Source organism: Microchirus variegatus, assembly GCF_963457635.1.
Source record: "Microchirus variegatus genome assembly, chromosome: 16".
Taxonomy (NCBI): Eukaryota; Metazoa; Chordata; class Actinopteri; order Pleuronectiformes; family Soleidae; genus Microchirus; species Microchirus variegatus.
This window is the reverse complement of record NC_139817.1, coordinates 23,781,587-23,802,233: the sequence shown is the minus strand read 5'-3', so window position 1 is coordinate 23,802,233 and position 20,647 is coordinate 23,781,587. Positions and strand designations below refer to the sequence as shown.

At 42.3% G+C, this 20,647-nt stretch overlaps 1 protein-coding gene across 4 annotated transcripts in view; it reads right to left on the bottom strand.

Annotated features, from left to right (window-relative positions):
• The window catches only part of fbrsl1 (fibrosin-like 1), a 306,180-nt gene that overhangs the window by 129,671 nt on the left and 155,862 nt on the right, over nt 1-20,647 (bottom strand). The window lies entirely within an intron of this gene.

Sequence of the window (20,647 nt, the reverse complement as noted above, 5' to 3'; positions counted from 1 at the left end):
TGTAAGACTGTAAGACAATCATCCTCTGTGAGGGTTTTATTATGTTTGGTATCATTCAAGATAACATTTAATGTGACTGACTGTTAAGCCAAGAACAAATGGCATGACTTAAAGCCTGAATACGAGCATTCATTACGCCCATAGAGGCCTGTGGACATGACTACAGAGACAGCATGCTTCATTGTGTGTGAATGAATCTCTCATCTTGAAATTGAGCGTGAGAAGACTTTACACAGTTCAACAAACACTCAACAGCATAATTTCAACTTGACAAAGACAAACATGAACCTGTTCTTCCAGACGGTGAAGTGTTTGCGAGCTTATCATACAGACAACGCGGCAACATGATGTGTGTTACAGTTGGGTATAGAACATTTGTTTAGGAGTGGCTGGATGCAGGTGCAGCTCATCTGTGTCGCAGATCATCTATCTTTTAATTTAGGCACACATTCATCGATTAGAGCAGCACACTTTTTAGAAATAGTCTCCTATTTGTGTTCAGCATAAAAAAGTATTTTACCAAAGTTTACCCCTTGTCCTGTTTTCATTATAAAGTATAAGCACGAGTGTTGTGTATCCCTGAATCTATTCATTATCTTCAACAGAGCTTTATTGTGAAAAATAGGACCAATGGTTGCACGGCCTCATACTGAAGAGTCCTCTTATTCTTAATCACAGAGGAGTGCTTAGAATATTTAAAGATATATTTTCAGGATTTTGTAAAACATCGCAGACGCTCAGCAGCAGGTGCAATCGCTGTGTGAACAACGACGCTGGGCCACATGCAGCACATCAGGAACATAGCCATCACATGCACTACACAACTAAGGCCGACCTAAGTTCTGTTATGTTCCACCATATACTCAGTCTTGGATTGGACGTGTGTGTAATGTCATGGTGGGTTACATTCTTTCAATGTTGCAAGCTAGAACCTCATGGAACTGTAGTGCCCCTGGTGGCGGCCATGTTTCACCAACATCAGAACACCTAGACTATATTGAATGATGAATGATTCTCAGGTTATCTTCCATCCACATCACTCTGTCATCTCTGAGTTTACAGGTTCTCTGGCCCTATTCATCATCCCTCTGTTTAAACTGGTATTATCACGTGATTTCACTCTTTATAGTGACAGTAAACCTTTATAACTTTATTCCTTTATTGTATATCATATAGTTGTATTGCTCTAGTGTACACTGTTGTTTAACTCTGCCTTATAAGTTGTAAATTGAACGTGACCTTGAATGTTTTATAATACATCTATATCAAATCATATTAGTACTGTTGTTATTATAATTTGTATTATTATTTGCAGCAGTAGTAATTGCAGAGGTAGTAGTATTATTATTAAAGGATACAAATAAGTCAATAGCCAATGCATTTTCAGTCAGCGTGCTCTCCATCTTGTGCTTTCCACCCATTTACCTGGGGGCAACCACAGCCTGCTCAAACATGACTAGAAATGGAAATACAGAGAAGGAAACCAACATATTGTCGTGACCTACAGATTCTGCGAAACTGGTGTATGGAGATGAATGATTCCAGACCAGCATGATGTGTGTGAAACAATAATTCGGTTGCTTTTTACTTTCTTCAGCAATCCCAAACATTTCTGTGACAGGATTCGCTGATGCCCGGCTGACAACCTGGTCCACTTTTATAAGCAATATAGAGCTCAAATACTGGCCGTCTCCTCATGTGAAACAGATACGAGCAGGAAGAAAGAACAAGGTACAACTGAAACGAGGCTGAACTCTCTTTGCCCTTCAACAACCAACACTAAAGGTAAATATTGCTGGATCACACTTACCATGAAAGATGAAAGTGTAAACACATGTGGGTATAATGTGTAGCCAAACCCAGATAAGCCGCTCATATAAGCAAAATATTACTCAACATCCCTGGGCTTATTATGAACCTTTAAAAAAATGTTATCATTATTCTGGGACAACTATGCAAATACACGTAAAGCTGACGGGGATTGTTCAGGGTTTAGTGCATTTGTGTAGCCTTTAGCCCACTTTTAGGTCACGCGGGGTTAAACGTGCACGACTCACAAGGCTGGGCTGTGGGTCAGGATGAGCAATCAGGTAGATCTGCTTCCTCGGCTCCAGGAGGTCAGAGTCGATAAGATAACGAAGTGGCGCAAAGACAATCAGCGTGGGGATGAATTTAATCCACGTTGAGAGCAAGAATAATAGAGAGCCTATGTCTGGGTGAGCAATGGATAGTGAGGCAGCGGTGTCCCCCGAGCCCTGAGCCCTATGACTGCAGCCATCTGGAGTTGATCTGTGTCTCATTCACCTCGAAACCCAGACACAAAATGGAAGTCCTTTCCCCCTCTCTCCCCCTCAGTCCCAGGTATGTAAAACAATCCGACACACTTTGTCTGGCACCATGTTTCTTTGATTTCTTGTCTCACTGCATCTAATCAGCCTTTCACTGGTTTAATTGTCTATAACGTGTGGTATTTAGCCGACTTGGATCACACGCCCATAGGCCTAAGTCAGAATCCTACAGGGTCCCTTTAGCTTTTAAGTGCATAAACCAAACATCAAACATTCAAAACAAACCACTATCTGAAAATGTACTGTCAAATTGGAGTGAATTAATGGTGCGTTTAAGTGCCCAAAATGGACGTTAAAGTCCTCTGCAGCCAAGCTGACTGACAGATTTCTCGTAATAATCTTCCCAGGGGTTAAAAGGGAGCTGATTGACATGACTGTGCTCTGCTAGAGCAAAGGGGTAAAGCAATAACGGTGACTGGGTCACAAAATGCCTGCAAAGCTGGCAGCTTGTGTTAGTTATCAGACTGTTTTAAATACCTCTTTCAATGTGAATCCAATTACCGGCAGCTTTTGTTTGCTCAGACAAAAGCAGCAATGTTCAAAGCCTGTGTCTCTCTGATTTTAATCAATTCTCTGGGGAAGTGTGTGTGAGATACAGATCTGGTCTTGCCATACGTCACTGAGAGATAATGTGTGTGTGTGTATGTGGATGCTCGTGCAAATGCATGTTTGTGAGACACAATGCATGTTTAATTCCTAAAAGGTACAGTTAGATGTAGTTTTTAGCACAGCTTAGGCCTGTATTTAATTCAGCCAAAGATAATTTGCAGCAGAAATAAATATATTGTTCATATTATAATAATTCTTGCAACTTGGCAGATGTACTCGTACGCTGCAGGTAAAGCTGGCAAAAAAAAAAAAAAAATCACAACAATTAAGTTTCAAATATCAATACCTGAAGCAATAAAATGACAGATTGTTGTTAAAACACAGACACAAACTTAATAAACTAACTTTTGTGCGTCTGCATAAACACTACATGGTTATATATTGAAACTTTTATATTGATTTATATTGAATTGGTGTTGAATAAATCCCCAGTCCTATATCGCAGCCATAATCCACTTGGGCACAAACCACCTGCTCCATAATGGAATTTTGCAGCGCGCTAAAGCCTGTTGATGGAATCCAGATTCACGTGAAAAATTAGTGAAAGACGACACTGCAATAAAACGAACAAAGGTCAGAAGGTCAGTCTCATTTCGTTCCATTCCCTTTCAGGAAAGGAATTTGCACGGAATGAGAACTGACCCACCCCCTTTCCACAGTGCACATTCAGGCTTTAGGAGGTTGTTGTTGTTCGAAAAAGGGCCATGTCAAACCTAATGAATTCCAAAATGGTAAGATTTGCATTTCAATTTGGTAACCTCCCTCTTGAAGGCGATAAAGTCGCCCGCCCCTTACCCCAGCTCTAAATCACATTAAGCATACATCTATCTTTTGTGAGGCCCGGCAACAATGTCACTGTGCTTCTCCCTCTCCATCATTATGCCGGCTACTTTTTGTCGGCCTGTTTACAAGCTAAATAAATAGCAAAGCAAAACATCTGGAGCCACAAAAGAGACCGTAAGTGGGGCTCATAAAAAGAACCGCCAAAGCCGGGGCAGACTGAGGCCTCCTTTAACTTAATTGTTCAACTACCAAAACAAGAGAGAGGAGGGAAAAAAAAAACTTTTTGTTTAATCTCAAAGTATATAAAATAAACCGTACAACATACACGCATACTTTTTCTTAACAAAGAAAATGATCCGAGATGACTGTGGACAAATATTTACATTTACAGCACTCCATCTGGTCACTCCGCTAAGTGGATGAAGTCAATCTTCACATAAGATCAACAGTGCGATGAGAGTCTGCGGCGCTATTACCGACAAAATGTAAACAAATTGTGAGCCGGTTATTTACCTCTGCTTGACATCACTACTTTTCACTCTCACAGTGTGGAGCTCTTTTTTTTTCCTTCTTCTCCTGGAGCCTTAAACTATTTCAGCAAAAAACTGCGACAAACTATTAAATCCACATCTATTTGGTCAGCGGTGCAATTCATTGATATGGCGAGGCACTGCTACTGCTCCTGCCTACATACACTTTTGAGCAATGAAATCTAATCTGGATGCTGTGTGTGAACTTAATGGTGCGTGGCCCATTCAGCCTTCTCATCCTAGAGGTCAAGCGCACTTTATGAGGTCACAGTCCGCAGTTTTACAACCTAATTTTCCCATGACAGCTGCCGTTAGTTTGTGCATCCAAACAGGAGGACTCAGAGAAATGTGCTCTTACAGCTGGGTCGCGGTGTGACCTGGAAGTCTCTCTCTTTAAGAAATAGAGACAAGGAGGAGGCAGAGGCTAATACAGGTTGTATAAACATACTGTCAGCGGCAAGGGCAGCCGGCACAATAACTTATAGAACGTTTCACGTCTCCCATCCACACAGAATGACAAGTCATGTCGAGAGGAGGTGCTGGCGTAATTAGTTATGGGCTGTAACTGCTTGTAAAAGATACGTTTCATGTGGAAGATTCAGCGCCGCAGTCGGGCAGTAAAACAGCAGAGAGGACATAAGAAAACCATGACACCAGATCGCTCTTTACCTGACGTTAGAAAAAAGGCAAAGGGCCAATTCCAATTCCTATCTTAACCCTCAAGCTCAACCCTTAATCTTAACAGGCCCTCAAAACCAAGCGTTGAGGGTTATTTTGTCACTTAGAAATGGGACACCCCTTAAATGCAGATACGTCTTCAGACTGTAGGGGGCAGAATAACGCGAAAGATGCGTCCAGTCTGTCAACTACAAAAACGAAGAAGAAGAAGAACACATTTACGTCAGGATTATTTATTACGATCCGTTTGTCAGTCAAGTTATTAGGTTGTCAGTTAGTTATAAGATGATACTGCCATCTTTGTTTTGTCAAAACACGCAATGCATTCTGGGTAGCCCTTGCTCCAGAGGGTGGTCTCGGAAAATCTCAATATTGAGGGCGAGACAGCCCTTAAACTTAATTTTCCTGAGAATAGGGACAGCACTTGCACTAGAGGGAGAGCATTTTTGAGATTGAGGGTTAAGCAAGGAATTGGAATTCACCCTAATTATTATGTTGGTCTGACAAGACCAGACTTTTAAAAATAAGAATGTAAACATTGGACTAAACTTACATATCACCACCTTGTCGGAGGATTGCACTAGTCGAGTTTACATAGCAGGACTTGACTGTGTGCATGGAACCGTAATGAGTGTTGCTGGTCATGATTACATGTTTTCTCTGAAGCACTGCTGTTAATGTTAGTGCCTTTCTTTTTGCTGAACTACATTAAATGAGTGGGAAGGAGAAAAAAAAACCAAGAAGCATAGGAAAGTTATATTCCTCTTCAAAAGCTTGCTTCTGAAAAGCTGTTGCGTGGGAGCGCAAGATCATTTCAACCATGACCCTTTGTGTCTATTTTTTTTTTTCCCCTCATCTCTGAGATTCGGCGAGTCTAAATGAATACAGCTTCCAGTCAAGTTAAACTCTGCTTTCATGCTGGACATCACATGAAATATCCTTTACAGGGGAAAAAAAGAAGAGTGCAGTAATAGTACAATCCTTTAGGGAAATGGTCAAAGTTCAAAAAATGTAAATGCGTGGGTACAACGCGGTCTCTCTGGCTGTAATTCTTAGCATCGTCTTCAATAAGACTTATCAAAGACAACTTCCTCGTGATTGGATGTAATTCTCTTTTTCAAGCAAATATGTAATGAAGGAGAAAAACACAATTAGGGACAGACCAGACTGCAGAGTAGAAGATCTCTCCGCATGAGGCAGGGGCGTCATCTTTCATGTCCAAAACTAAAGGTCAAAGACTCAGGCAGCCCACGTTTAGACCTAACAACTAATCGCCTCACTCCCCCATCCCATCTGAGAGAAATACAGTGGCTGTTAAGTGAGCATAATGAATGCCATAAAGTTGGCCTATAAAGCAGGCTTTTGGCCAGCCCCTGGCAGTGAGTGGGAGCAGGTCTAAGCATAGATCTGACTCTGCACACCCTCATGCACAGAATGATTGCTGATGGGTTTTTTTGCGAGGAGGGGAGGGGTGGGGCCCCGCTTCCACATCATTAATGACCACTAATATTTCAAAGCAGGACGCGGGGCCTGAGCACTGACCGTTATATTAAAAATCAAACGGTGTGACCTTGTTAAGATGGATGCCTTGTTGCTCCGTCCCCTTGGTGCAGCTGAGCTGCAGACGGCGCACCATATTAAAAGTGGCTCTTTGCTTTTTAAAGCATCAGCTATGGCTGCAGATATACGGGGTGCACCGGGAGCATTACGAGTGGCATTTAATTAAAGAAAAGTAAGCTGTGGGATTTTATAGACTGGCTGGGGATTGCTTGATCTGGTAAGTAAGTGGAAATGAAGGATGCTTGAAAGGTGGCATAAATCTAACACAGTGCTAACTTAACCTTGCTATCATTGTAAAAGTCAGGGTGAGGACACTTTGAGTGCAGTCTGCTGCAGCAAACGTTAACTCATTCCTTTTCTTTTCATTTTTAAATTAGTTTTTTTGGTATAAAAAGGGGGAACGTGGGGATCACACAGTACATATGGTAAATTAGATTATAAGGTCATTTCACTTTAATGATGAAAATTATTGAAATAGCTGATAATAACACATGCAGATGTGTATTATATTAATAATAGCCAACGCGTGAACAAACATTTAACTAGAAAAACCAGCCAGCAGGGACTGAGGGTCCAGTCCACCTTAAGAGAGACTAGTTCCTCTGGGCTGTAGCTGGTCCGGGTTGGATTAGTGATTTATAGGCTACTAATTAGCCCCAGATGACAATGATGAATGTGCTACACCAACACCTTTGTACGCCGCCTTGTTCCGTAACATCTGAGAAGGCTGACAAAGCTATCATTTTACAGAAAGCTCTTAATTAGCCCGCGCACAATTACGACCGGACCACAAACAGACACCCAGCTGTTTTGATGCACTGCGGTGGGAGGAGACAGACTGTGATGTGAGGGAGGGAGGGAGGGAGGGAGGGAGGGAACCAAAGCGTTCGGATGTCGGTGCTTGATGCAGATGTGTCGCGAGACAAACGCAGTCGGACAAAATAGCTCAAGGACATTCTGTTTGTCGCCGTCGCTGCACTCTCTGGGAGTCAAGGAAGTGGCTTTTGCTCAGTGATAATCAGAGCTGTGCTGGGTCAAAAGGTGGGAAATGAAGGCGATGATGAAAGGAGGAGCAACTATGTTTGCTGAGAAAGTAGGAAGACATTTTTAGCCAGAGTACGGTTGATTAAATGTCGTAATAATTATTGTTTATCATATGAATAAATAATCACTGATCTTATCTATTATAGGCATGCACTATATTGGATTGGATACATCTCACAGCCAATACTGATGATTTCATATTTTGTTAATAAAAGAGAGACCTTCATACGACCTGTGGGTTTTGCTCACCTGAGGGTAAGGAAGGAGTGCAGTGAGCACAGATTAATGATTCAATACAGCGTAACCGTGACCTAACGCATAACAACAGTTCAGAAAGCAACAACATATGAAGGACGGCCCAAAATGCATCATAAAATCCTTTTGCTACCAAAGTAATTAAAATATGTCATTTTAAATAAGACTTTTTTCTTCCTTATATCAGGGTTCCGTCTCCGTACAGCTTCACTACAGTGACAAAGAGCTTTCAGGTGACTGGACTAATGCGTGAACAGTCTGTCCAGCAAAGCAAATGATTCTATTCATGGCATACAATTATATTATTGCTGTTCTGTATATGTATATTCATACGTCATTACAGTCCCTATTGGCGTAATGGTCAGGTGTCCGAATACTTTTGTCCATATAGTATTTTCCGTATTACTGCGTCCAATATTATGGTCATTCTCTAATGTATCTCACAGTCATTCATATCAATCAAAGCATTATTGACATTTACTAATGTCTGTACTATGGATTTTGTTGTACTGTGTCATCAGCCTTGAACCACAACACAAGAGGAACAAAAACACATCAGTGTTGGATTACTTCCCTCGCCATCGCAGGCCATCGAGTAAATAAGGCAAGTGCCATGAATAAAAAAAGACACTTCCTCCTCTTTGAGGAGACTGAGGTCCTCATTCCACACATGGCGTCCTGTGCAGGGAGCCAGAGCTACTCAGAAACCAAAGAACACACTTCCACAATCGCCCCTGCCGTGTCACCGAGGTCAGCAACAGGGCTGTTTCCTCCCTGCCACACATTTATTTTCCTTTTCCAGATTTCCAAAATTAGACTTTCCGTGCAGGAAACGAGCAAAGAGGAGGAGGAGGAGGTGGAGGAGGAGGTCTCAATTCATCTCATTACCTAAATATTTGGACGCCTGGTAATTTGCTTTTGTGATATGAAATGATTTCCTTTCCAGATAAGAATCAAATAATGGATTCCATCTGTCTGTGCACTGTGAAGTGACGCTGCTGAGTTTGTCTGAGTATGTACGCCTGTCTGTGTGTGTGTGTGTGTGTGTGTGTGTGTGTGTGTGAATAAGGGGGTGGAGTCAGGGGCGAGGAGGGCAAGGAGGGCGAGGAGGGCAGGGTGACCTGCGACTCTATCAACTGAACAGAAACAGACACAACATACGGAGCCAGTGGGGACTACTACAATTTTGGCTTTTAACTAGAACATTCTGTCAAGGTGATTATTATAGTGCTGCTGTAATCCCTCCACTGCAACATCAGTGGTTTGTTGATTTTCATTTTTTAATTAAAATGATGAGTTACTTAACTGTGCGATGGCTCCTGACACCAGAAAATCAATCTATAAGTTTTGCCAAGCTGTCACTTGAGTAAGTTTTTGATAAACTTCTAAATAAAATGGATTCATGTCCATCTGGAAATAAGATCATGACACTGTCCATTTATCCCACAGCCAATATATATACATATATATATACATATACATATATATACACATATATATGTATATACATATATATACACATATATGTACATATATATATACACATATACATATACATATATATATACATATATGTACATATATGTATACATATATACATATATGTATATGTATATATACATATATATATATATGTATATATATGTATATGTATATGTATATATACACACATATATACACATATAGATATACATACATACATACATATATATATATATATATACATACATATATATTTAAATATATACAGATATAATATATACCGTTTCATCAGGCTTTAGAATTCCATGGTGCCAGTGACAGCACAAACCACAGTGATGAGTCGATCTGCAGAGCTCCACAGGGAATTCTCTCAAAATATACAACTATTCAAAGGAACAATGGTAATTACATTATGTTTGACAAGCATTTAAAGCCATATGTTGGACACAGGGAATGTAAATGTATGGTAATATGGCTATTCATGGCCCCACTGTACGTGCTGGAGTCTGTGACTGTCACGGCTAATCATACCGCTGCCGTCTGATCATACGATAACGCGGCGTAACATCTGCGAGCGCACAATCGACATGTAAAAGGCAAAGGGCCCATAAACAGACGCCGTCATGATGTGTTTCTGCTTTATTAGCCATTTAAACACGGGAAGACAGACACGCTCAAGAAAATGATGAAAAGACGAGCGCGGGCATATGAGAACGGTTAGGAAACACATTCACAAATCCACTCTGTGTCCTTTAGTCAGAATTGACTTAGAGGTCATCAGACACTTTCAAATTAACTCAGCAGTCCGCCTGTACAGGACACAGATGTTTTTTCTCTAGAGTGTGTTCCTGTTGAAATCCATTTTCATTTGTTCCTGCGTGGGGTCGGTTTATAAAGACGCAGCCCGCGATAGCTTATATATGCTGTCGTCGCCAATTTGGTCTCTCGGTGCTGTGGGACAAACTATCGATGAGCTGTTGCAGGCTGTTAAATTAAAGTGAGCCCCACACCCGCCGTAGAGGAATTGCTCCTTCAACACAAAATGACACGTCCCAGGACCAGTTCAATAAGTCACATCTTTGAATTAAAACCACCACGAGGCACAATTTCAAAACGCAATCTCAAAAAAACGTGGATGTGAACGCTCAGAGATGGGAATCGGAGATCCACAGTTTATGTTGTGATAACAGAGCAGATGGTTAACTACATTGATTTCAGCAGTCCCTCAAGTACTTGCACTGTTGTTTGGTCCATTTTGTGACAATACAATTAACTTTCACTTCACTTTTCAGAGGAAAAGGATCAGACTCTGACCCTCGTGAGTCATTACATTCCAAAAAATTCAAGTTATTCAAATAAGGAATGAGTGAGCAATCTCTTTCTGAAAGCAGCAGAGAAAGAGTATTCATTTGAGTGGGTCAGCAGGCTTTTTGTGGCAGTTCCACTTCCTGGGAAAATAAACATTGCTATTAAATTGTCTATTTATTAAGAGTTACTCCTACATGTTTTTTTTTTTTTTTAGAAAGGTACTCAATTTTCACTTTGGAAAAACAGGTGGAAAATATTAGTCAGAAGCTCTTTAGGTGACTGTGTTCATATTCACCCTCTGAAACAGGGAAGATCTGAATAATTTCACAGAAAAAACATGGTTTTATGACACAACCGGCCTGGAAAGCAAATGCAACCCTTAAAACCGTCGGGGGAAACTTGTCATAAGGGACTTTTTCAAAAGAAGTATTGCTCGGCTCACATCTGACAAAGATAAAAGTTTTGAATCAAATCGTATTTCCATATTTAGAGATTCGGGCTTGTTCAGGCTCTGCTTCTTCAGACTTATTTTTATGGAGAAAAAAATAAAAGTCACATCACAGTCCGGATACTATTGAAGCCACAACATAATTTCTGAAAAAAAATACAAAATCCCTGTTCTTCTCAGACGAACAGAACTGTTTTAGAAATGATTGATTACTCCTACAGCACACCCACACAGTCATAATGTTTAACATACTACAAGAAAAACACGTTTGTTTAGTCTGAAAAATGTTCTTCTTTTGCAGGTCTGTGAATGCATTTTCGAATTACCATATTAAATGGAATAAAGTTAGCGTATTAATACTTTACGTATTTGTGGGTTCAACGTTTTTAAGAAAAAGGCGAGACTTATTTCACGTGCAAATGGTTCGTTCATGCTGGGAACGTCATCTTCTTCCCATTATTGTCCCGTATTTTGTCTGTAATTGACAGTGTATGTTTGTATGCATACTGTATACACTGCACACACACACACACACACACACACACAGTATTATGAACATGCTGAGAAAACAAGCACAATGCAGGCATGTTGTAGCAGGAACACCACATGGAATAAACAGCAAGAAACCTGCGAGTCCTGTCACAAGCAGTCACAACATGGAGCGAGGGAGTGAGAGAAATGTATATAAAGAGAGTGGATGAGGGAGGAGGGGGGTGTTGGATGAAAAGAGCTCCCCGTCTCTAACCCGCCCAGTGGCAGTAGCTGAACTGTCATCGCTCCGGCCCTGTCGTTTGGAAACTTTGCTGTTTAGAGGCGACAGCCGCCCACAGACACACTGCACACACTCCACAGCGCCACACACACACACACACAAACTTATATAGTGCATACTGGGGAGAGGTTTGGGGTGGTGAGTGCACACTGTTTGACACTTCCATGTTTGACACCTCCACATCGCTCTGCATGCTGTAGCCTCTGCAGGCTGTTTTCTCGCTGTGCTGATGTGGCCCTTGCTCCTTTTAGAGAACGATGGATCCATGCAATTGTGTGTGCGTGTGTGCTATGTGTGTACAAGCTGTACAAGCTTTGCAACTTTTTTTTTTTTTTATTGCAAAGAAGTTTGGTTTCCGGAGTTTTTAATAACAATAACATAACACTATTACATTGGCTGCGATCACCTACCAGAATCAATGCAGATACACTGGACACTGGGATAAACCAGTAAATGAGTATTTGTGTGACACTTAACTTCCTAATTACAGGTGTCCCGGGGTGTGAACGTGTGTGTGTGTGTGTGTGTGTGTGTGTGTGTGTGTGTGTGTGTGTGTGTGTGTGTGTGTGTGTGTGTGTGCGCAACAGTCGCGTGAGTGGTGTCTGAGGTGTGCTGAGGGAGACAGACTAGGAGGAAGGGGTGATGAGGAGAACAGCAGGGTTTCTCATCAGCAAGTTGTAAATGGTCCCACCACCAACAACCTCCCCCCCTCCTACTCCCACTCCCACCCAACACACACACACACACACACACACACACATTTATACACACGGCGGTAATTGCCGAGCCGGCTCATTTGAGCTTGTCATTTCTCCCGATAAGACTGCAGTATTAAAGACGACAAAAGATTGATACACACTCTCTTTCCCACACACCCACACACACACACACACACACACCGCATCACCCAGCGCCCACAAAGGCGGGCGAGGGCGGGGTTGTTATTGCAGATTCTACAGGCGAGATATAAGGGAAATGTGATTTCACACTTTTTTTTTTTTTTTTCAGTGCTGGAAGATGGTGAGATGTTGTGTAAAACAAAAGACAAGTTTGGGTGTAAACAATGCTGTGAAAATGGGAAAAAAAAAATATTTAATTGTCTTATTTGGATGAGATAAATAGGAACAAAGAACAGACTGCATAAAGCCTAAGATCTATCCATCCATCTAGCTATGGTCTTAATAAAATCAAAAACAATGAAATCACACTTCAGAAATGTAGGTAGCAGGTCGTACTTTCAATGATAATCCATAAGTAGGTGAATCATCATCATCACACGGAGAAAATGGACCAAATAGTCCCTCTGACATTGGATATTAACAAAGAGGAGGATGAGAGCGAGAGAGACCAGTGTTAATTGGGAGCAGAGTATTGACTGGATAGTAATACAGCATAAGGCGTTTGGCAGCCAGAGCGGAGGAATGAGCTGATGCCTCGTCTCCAAATGGAAGGAAGCAGAGCGTTCACGGTTCATTACCACTTCCCTTCAGCCCGCTAATCAAAACACAAAGCACTACAATGTGTCAACAAGGAAGAGTTGTTGCTTCTTTCTTTTTTTTCTCCCTTTTTTTACTGAAATCACACATTATAGATGTGAGTCAGTCTGGTTTGTGTGTGTGTGCGCGAAGTAAGGTGTGGGTTTGGCTCGTATGTATGTGTGTGTGGGTAACGTGTACGTGACGGTACAGATGTGGTCAGGAGTTTCTGTCTGCGTTTGCACGTACGTGCCCAGCAGTGAATGTGTTCGTGCATCACATCGCTTAAAACAGTTGACGCTGCAGTGCAAAACGTGTTGCTGTGTTGTTATTTGGCCTCCGTCTCTTGATAAAACAGAAAGGATGTGACATTATTTGCACGCCGTGTCCTTCATCTGAAAGCAGGCTCTGTCAAGCAATACTATCAGACACCACTACACTGAGAAACACAGATCAGCACCGTGTGAACTCATTTAATGGTGTTTTTAATGTAACAGACATCCGTTTATATGAAAAACGTCATGCACTACAGTTTTAAAGGTGCATTGTGTAATAAATCTAAAGCAACTGGCCATAAAATCCTCCTAATATGTCACAGAGACTCAGGAATAATGTTCATATAACAAACTGAACAACAGTAAAGCCAAAATATTTACATTACATTTGCAGACTGCAAATCATGTTTATGTTAGGGCTGGGCGATATGGCCTCAAATCAATATCACGATATATTGAGCAGCTCACCTCGACAATGATAAATGAACGATAAGTTCGAAGTTGCTAAATGACGTCATCGCCTAATTTGTATAATTGACCATTTGCCTGAAATAAGTGTCCGAGTGTCTTAAAGGGACATGAAGATACAGGTAGCCTGCCTACCCTACACACACAGCCCAAAACAACTTTTATTTTGTTTTTTTTAATTTTTTTTAATTTCTATTTTTTGAATTATTGAATGCATCGGTAACGGCAAAATGACGTTGATTATCGTCGTAAATTTCGATAACAATACCTTTTCGATATATCGCCCAGCCCTAGTTTATGTTTTGAAATCATGTTATGGCATGTGGCGCCACCTACCACCGTCTACCAGTCATTGCAGTCAGTAGAGTCTCAGCTGCCGAGCAACCACGGGTTGCCAGTTAGGTTGGACAACGAAACCAAAAAGACCTCGGTATTTTGAATTTGAACGTAGTAACCGCTTTTGGCCACATTCTTACATATGGCACCTTTAACTACATCAAATCTGGAGATCTAAGTGCGGCAAAAAAGGAACTGCTTTGTCTTTGCAGTTCTTGGGCAGCATTATTATCCTCCAGGAGAAACGTTCATACATATCTGAACTCTTATGACACAACCAGCCTGGGTCCACAGAGCTGACTGTCTGAGAGCCTGCAGTCGTCTCACACTTCAGACAGGCAGCAGGAGGAGCCCAGGGAGGCCACAACTCATTTATGCCTTTCTCTGGGCTAACTCCGGTTATTAGCTGGAATCAAATGATCCAACATGTCTTGTGCCACAGGCAGGCCCTGCACAGAGAAACTCAGTGTGTGTGTGTGTGTGTGTGTAACATGAAGGATAGAGGGAGAGGAGTGAAGCGAAAGAGAAATGAAAGACAAACAGCACTGCACAATTCCATTAGAGGAATCTAAAAGCATCATGCAGAATGGATGGGCAATGATCCACGCCTGAGAAACTGCGATGCTCAAAATTAAAAGTATTTTTCAACTTGGTTTCCGCCCTCAGAGGATCTTCATGGCCACTGTGAGATATCTGTGTTATAAGAAGACAGCTTATTAATTGTAACCGACGCTTCTATAGTGGAACGTGACATACGTAATCTTCTCTACAGACGTACTTGTAATGTATTGTTTAAGAAAAGTCACTTACTGTAAAGTCTGTCACATACATTTAAATGCGAGAAAAGATGTCTAAGTGTATGGTTTCAGTTTGAAAGCAGCCACACCACAGCGGTGGTTTGTGCTACATGCTAATTTCACAACTCAAACATCCTGAAAGCACAGTAAGTACTTTACGTTCATCCTGTGGCCCGAGCACAATCACTAATGAACCCGAGGTGAGCTCGACACAAAGACGGACGTCTTCGAAATTGAAAAAAATCCACAAAAGAATAGCGAGGAAGTCAAAATGTGCTGGATGTGCACCATAAATACATCTTTGCAAATAAAGATATGAAAAGTAATACTGGACGATATTTGACCTTGCGATGGCGCGAGATGTAAAGCCAGTAGGAATTAATGTGAGTGACAAATTCCTATGCAGCAGTGAGATGTTTTTTACACAACTCGTAGTCACCATGGAAGCACGGAGTAGAAATGTTATGGCTTTCAGATGTGACATCTGTATTTTCAGTACATCTGAAGTGTTAGACCTCTTATCACAAGGCCAAGATTCCATGTAATCATCATAATGGCACAGTACGTATACTTATTTGGTGACTAAATCGTCGTGCATTCCAGTCGCAGGTGTGTAATTTTGTCTACAAAAACAGGTCGTCTCAACAGATTCCTAGATCCACAATCAAAGCCACCTTTACATTTTGTCCCTTGTCATTTTGTGTCTTTTGTCAGCTACTATGGCGAGGCAGCTAATTTGCCCTCCAAGGTTGTTATCCCACCTCCACTCCTCTGCTGTCCCTTTGCTCTCAGGCAGCAGACTGGCAGTATCCTCGGTGAGAGCTGGCCCTCATTACTCTCCGCTGAGTCTTTTGGCCTAAAGGCTGCGGAGCCATCGTCCTCCATTCCCCAGTCCCCGCTGTCCCTGTCATGCTGTGGGCTCCGGTCTTATCTCTCTAGTCCACAAAGCTCCTGTGGATGTGTGCAGCTATCCACTTGCAGCGTGTTGTTCCCAATCACCTCGCTCCCATGTTGGCGAAAGGCAGAACATTGTGCCAACCCCACCCCCACAACTAGGACAGAAAGGCTGTGATGATGTGATAGCTGCTGAGCATGTGAAGGGTTAGAAAGTGGCAGTTTCCTCCACACAGCAGCTGATGGCGCTATATTTAGTCAGCTTTCTCTGTTTATGTCAATTGATTAAAATGATGAACTAAAGGTAGGCCAATATTTCAAACAAACATGGAGAATTGTGCTGAATAATGCATACATAAACATATTAACCATACAAGTCAATACATTCATCAGCTGTCTTTTTAGATCATTTAAAGGTCACATAGAGTGGTCCTGTTGCACATATATGTTAGTTATGGAGGTCTACTTACATACATTAACTTGTTTTTATGCTCAAAAACCTCCTAGTTGCTGTAAACGAGCCGATAGAAATCCTCTTTTCTGACGCTGTTGCCCAGCCGCGATATTTCAGACTCAACTCTCTCACCCAGAAGACAGAGTGTGTTGTGATTGGCCAGCCAGCGTAGAGGCTTCCCAACTGTCTTGTGATTGGCCGATACCCGGAAGTGACATATTCAGCACACCGGCTCTCAGAAGCGCAGCTCCCCCCTCTGGAACGGTGGATGCACTGCTACTTATTATCAAAACATTATTTTAACAATGCGGTTCAATGTACGCAACCGGATCTGCCCGGACTAGTGCCCGGAGCAGGACGATCTGCCGTTCAGGAGAACCGATGTTTACGTAACCGGACCGGGTTTTTTCAGAGATCTCGCTGAGCCCGAGATTACAACAAAACACAGCGTTCTCAGCAGTGGCTGAACTGTTTGTTTAGAACCTTCAGGGCTTCGCAAACAAGGTAATGACGCAGATATACACTAAAAAACAGCGTTAATTGGAACTTCCGGTCTAGGTCCGATTTAAAATGTTTCCAGGTGTAAAGTGATAAGCTGTCGTGCTCCAGGTTGTATTGGATGAACAGAGGAAATCAATTTGTTGCTGTATATACACGAACAACTTGCAGCTAATTCACATTTTTTGCGAAAAATACACACATGCAGTAAATGGAAAAACATATCCTCTCACAAGCGAATCTGCATTTTGCTCAGCCATTGCCGATTTTGACATACGGGGCCCCTCAGTCCAATTTAAAAAGAATGTCTAATATCAGAGAGAAGGGGAATTTATTCCGCACTAATAAAAAAAAAACAGTCGCTTGGTGAAAATCACCATCGGCAAGTCATTAAAAGTGGGAGAGGGAGAGGAGCTGTGTGTGTGGAAACGGCTCATCAGCTAACCGGGTGCTACTCACAGCAAGAGACCTGGACACGACGTCCGAGGCCCTGATGAATTGAGCCATAAAGGTGATTGGCTCAAACGAAAGTCTGCGCCTCTGAGGCAAAAAAAAACAAACAACACATGCGTTTGATTCGAATACAAGACCATGTCGAAACGACAGCCAACTCAACCTGGAAGAAAATGACACACGGGCGTAAGAAGAAGAGAGTTGCGCGGTGCCTCAGCATGAGTTTGAACATCAAACCTGGCGAGCAAGTGAGACAAACCAAGCCTGTGGGACACATAAGCCTTCATTACTGCGCCGTTACTGGTTGTCAGGTTACGGATGCAGGGCCTCGGGTGCAATGTGTGATTTTGGAGCAGCGGCTGCCTGCTAATTACCAACCTCGGCAACACGCAGGCATTAAAAACGCAACCCTGAGTGTCTGCCGAGCTAATTTGTCTAATTACATCTTTGTAACTTATGAAAAGACCCAACATTACCCTGAGGGCTTGCTTTCAGACAGGGAGCTGTTTAGATAGTAAATGAAAACTTTGCTGTCTTACTACAGCGTCACGAGTGCCTCAATATAGCTGCAAGGCAATGGGAGTATGGGGAAAATTGTGAGGGGGAGACGGTGGAACCCCTGTTGTGTGATGCTGTAACTATTCCTATATCCCCGAGATTCCTCTCCCATGGGACAGCCACCCACGTCCTGTCGGCAAACCTCCTGTTTATTTTTCTCATCATTAATTTGGTGGGTTTTTCACTATTTATCAGCAAAACCGATATTTGGTGTCAGTTAGAGATGCACAGGCTTTCAGTCAGTGTAATAGATTGTGACCGAGCCGTCACAGCAATGAGGGTCTATGGCAGCTCTCCTAACAAGCATTGCTAATAGGAGAAGGAAGGGGAAGTAGGGTGAAACCTTGATGACATGTGTCAATTCGCTGATATTTGAAAGGCTTAAACTAAACTAAAAAAAAAAAACATCTTCCAATTAAACTGACAGTGAAATGCAAATATATTCCCAAACCGAGCGCTGTTTTTGGGAACAATTTTTACTGTAAGCACCCAGGTAGCCACGCTCACAATTCTTTTATTTTATTTTGTTTGTGCAAGTGTGTTTGTCAGTTCATAACCCGCACACTCGATCATATCGCCTCAGCTTGAATGACAGCATGACATGCAACACATTCAATCAAACAAGGCACAAACAGAGAATAATCGCAGCAGACGAAGATAGAAAAAAAGAACAAACAGGATGATGCCATCTTCCTTCCTTCTTCCTCCTCCTCCATGCAACAAGAGCACCTGATAGCATCTCTGAGTTTCATAGCATAAGCAGCTCCCAGGAGCCAGGCAACTCGGCTATTCTGAGGAGAGACCTCCTGCCTACGTGGGATCGGGCTCATCTTTCAGCCCCTTGAGTTCATCCCTATTCTCCTCAGTCCCCACATGGCGGACATTAGCGGGGCTGGGTGCCAGTGGATCGACCACCCTGCAGCCAAATGAGAGGAGGCCAGCGCCAAGGTGTAGCACATGTTGCATGTGTGTGTAACACGTGTGTAAAACAAGTGTTAGGATTAAAGACTTTATGCACTGGCTCTTGACAACATTAGGTGCACCATTAAAGGCTACTTGCACCCTTTATTTACATATTTATACACACTTACTAAGTATTCTTATTGTATGTTTGTTTGCTTGAGCATATATGTGAATGATCTGATGTTATTCACATTTAGGAGAACTGATAAAAACTGTTAAAACGAAAAGCAAACAGGTTAATGTTGGCTACTTTAAAGGTGAAGTAAGTAGTTTATAGTGACATCTAGAGGAGAGGCTGAAATTTACAACAACGAGCTGCTCCTCTGCTCACCCCCTCCCTTCCCTGAGCGCTATGTTATCCTCAGCCGGTCAAATGTCGTCCTCGTCGTCTTTCTCCGTAGTGCGGGCGTACGGTCAGGTACTGGTGTTCCTTTATCCGCTGTAAAAAACGTGTGGTCCTCCGTTCTAAACGCGTAAAAAGATCCGCTCTCAGCCTCCTCAGCGCTTGATTTGTTCTCTCGCGTTTGTCCTTACAGGCTCCCGTAGAAACATGGCGTCTCACTGCTAACAGTGGCAATGCAACCGCGGCCCGTGACAATGTTATTTTACATGACTTTTTGAAACACTACGAAAATGAAACAAAAACTATTATACAGCGACTAGACAATGCAGGAGCACATAATATGTATAAAAAAGTGGATTTTGGGTCATGTAAACCCATAAATACTACACAGTGTCCCTTTAAAAAACAAAGAAAAAAGGTTGACCTCATTTAACCATGAACAAAACTGAAAGGGAAAAAAAGTTATCACAGTTGACGAATCTCTGTTTCAAATTTGCGATGAGAAGATAAAGCAGTGCCAGTGTGGTTTGTAATCCGGCCGTCTTGACTCAACCCACTCATTTGTGGAGAGCGTGGTGTGTTTTCGGGGCCAGCCAGAGATGTGTGAACTGAAACTTAGACACAACCTCAGAGACCCGATGAGGCCCACTATCTCGTCTAGATTTGACTCGCCTTGCCTCGACGCTTTCTCCTCGCCCTCGCTCTTCCTCTGTTTTTTTTTCTAATCAGGTGAGATTTTATCAGCCGCTCTCTGTCAGTAACCGCTATCCGTTGTGAAATTTCAGAAGGCGAGGCATGTGGGAACCACAGTATCAGTTGCGCTCATCGAACCCAGGACCTTTACAGACACGCGGGGTGGTTTCTGAAAAAAAAGTGTGAAAAGCTTCACAAAGAGCGTATATATCGCAGGCCGGGTTTAACACAAACCGACAGCGGAAATATTTTCATATCCTGTTCAACATTGTCTCTCTGCTGCGTCCCCTTTTCTGTGCAGCTTTTCATTGTGTTCCACTTCTGCCACGCCGCACTGGCTCACTGCAGGATCGTTTTACAACATTCAGAATTACCATTCGAGGAGGGATCTGTGATCATTTGTTTGAACCTGCAGACACAGAGAAGAGATACCCACATGCAGCAGTCTGCTGTCTTAGAAATCCCTATCAGTCGGACCATTCTTGAATACATGAATGCAAACCCTGGTAGGACAAAATTGGAGCTGAATGATGGCCTCTCCCTGTGGACCCACATTGAGAGCACTATAGCACCATTCAGTGCGAGTATATTCTTTCACAAGCTGAAGTGATGGTCTACATTCA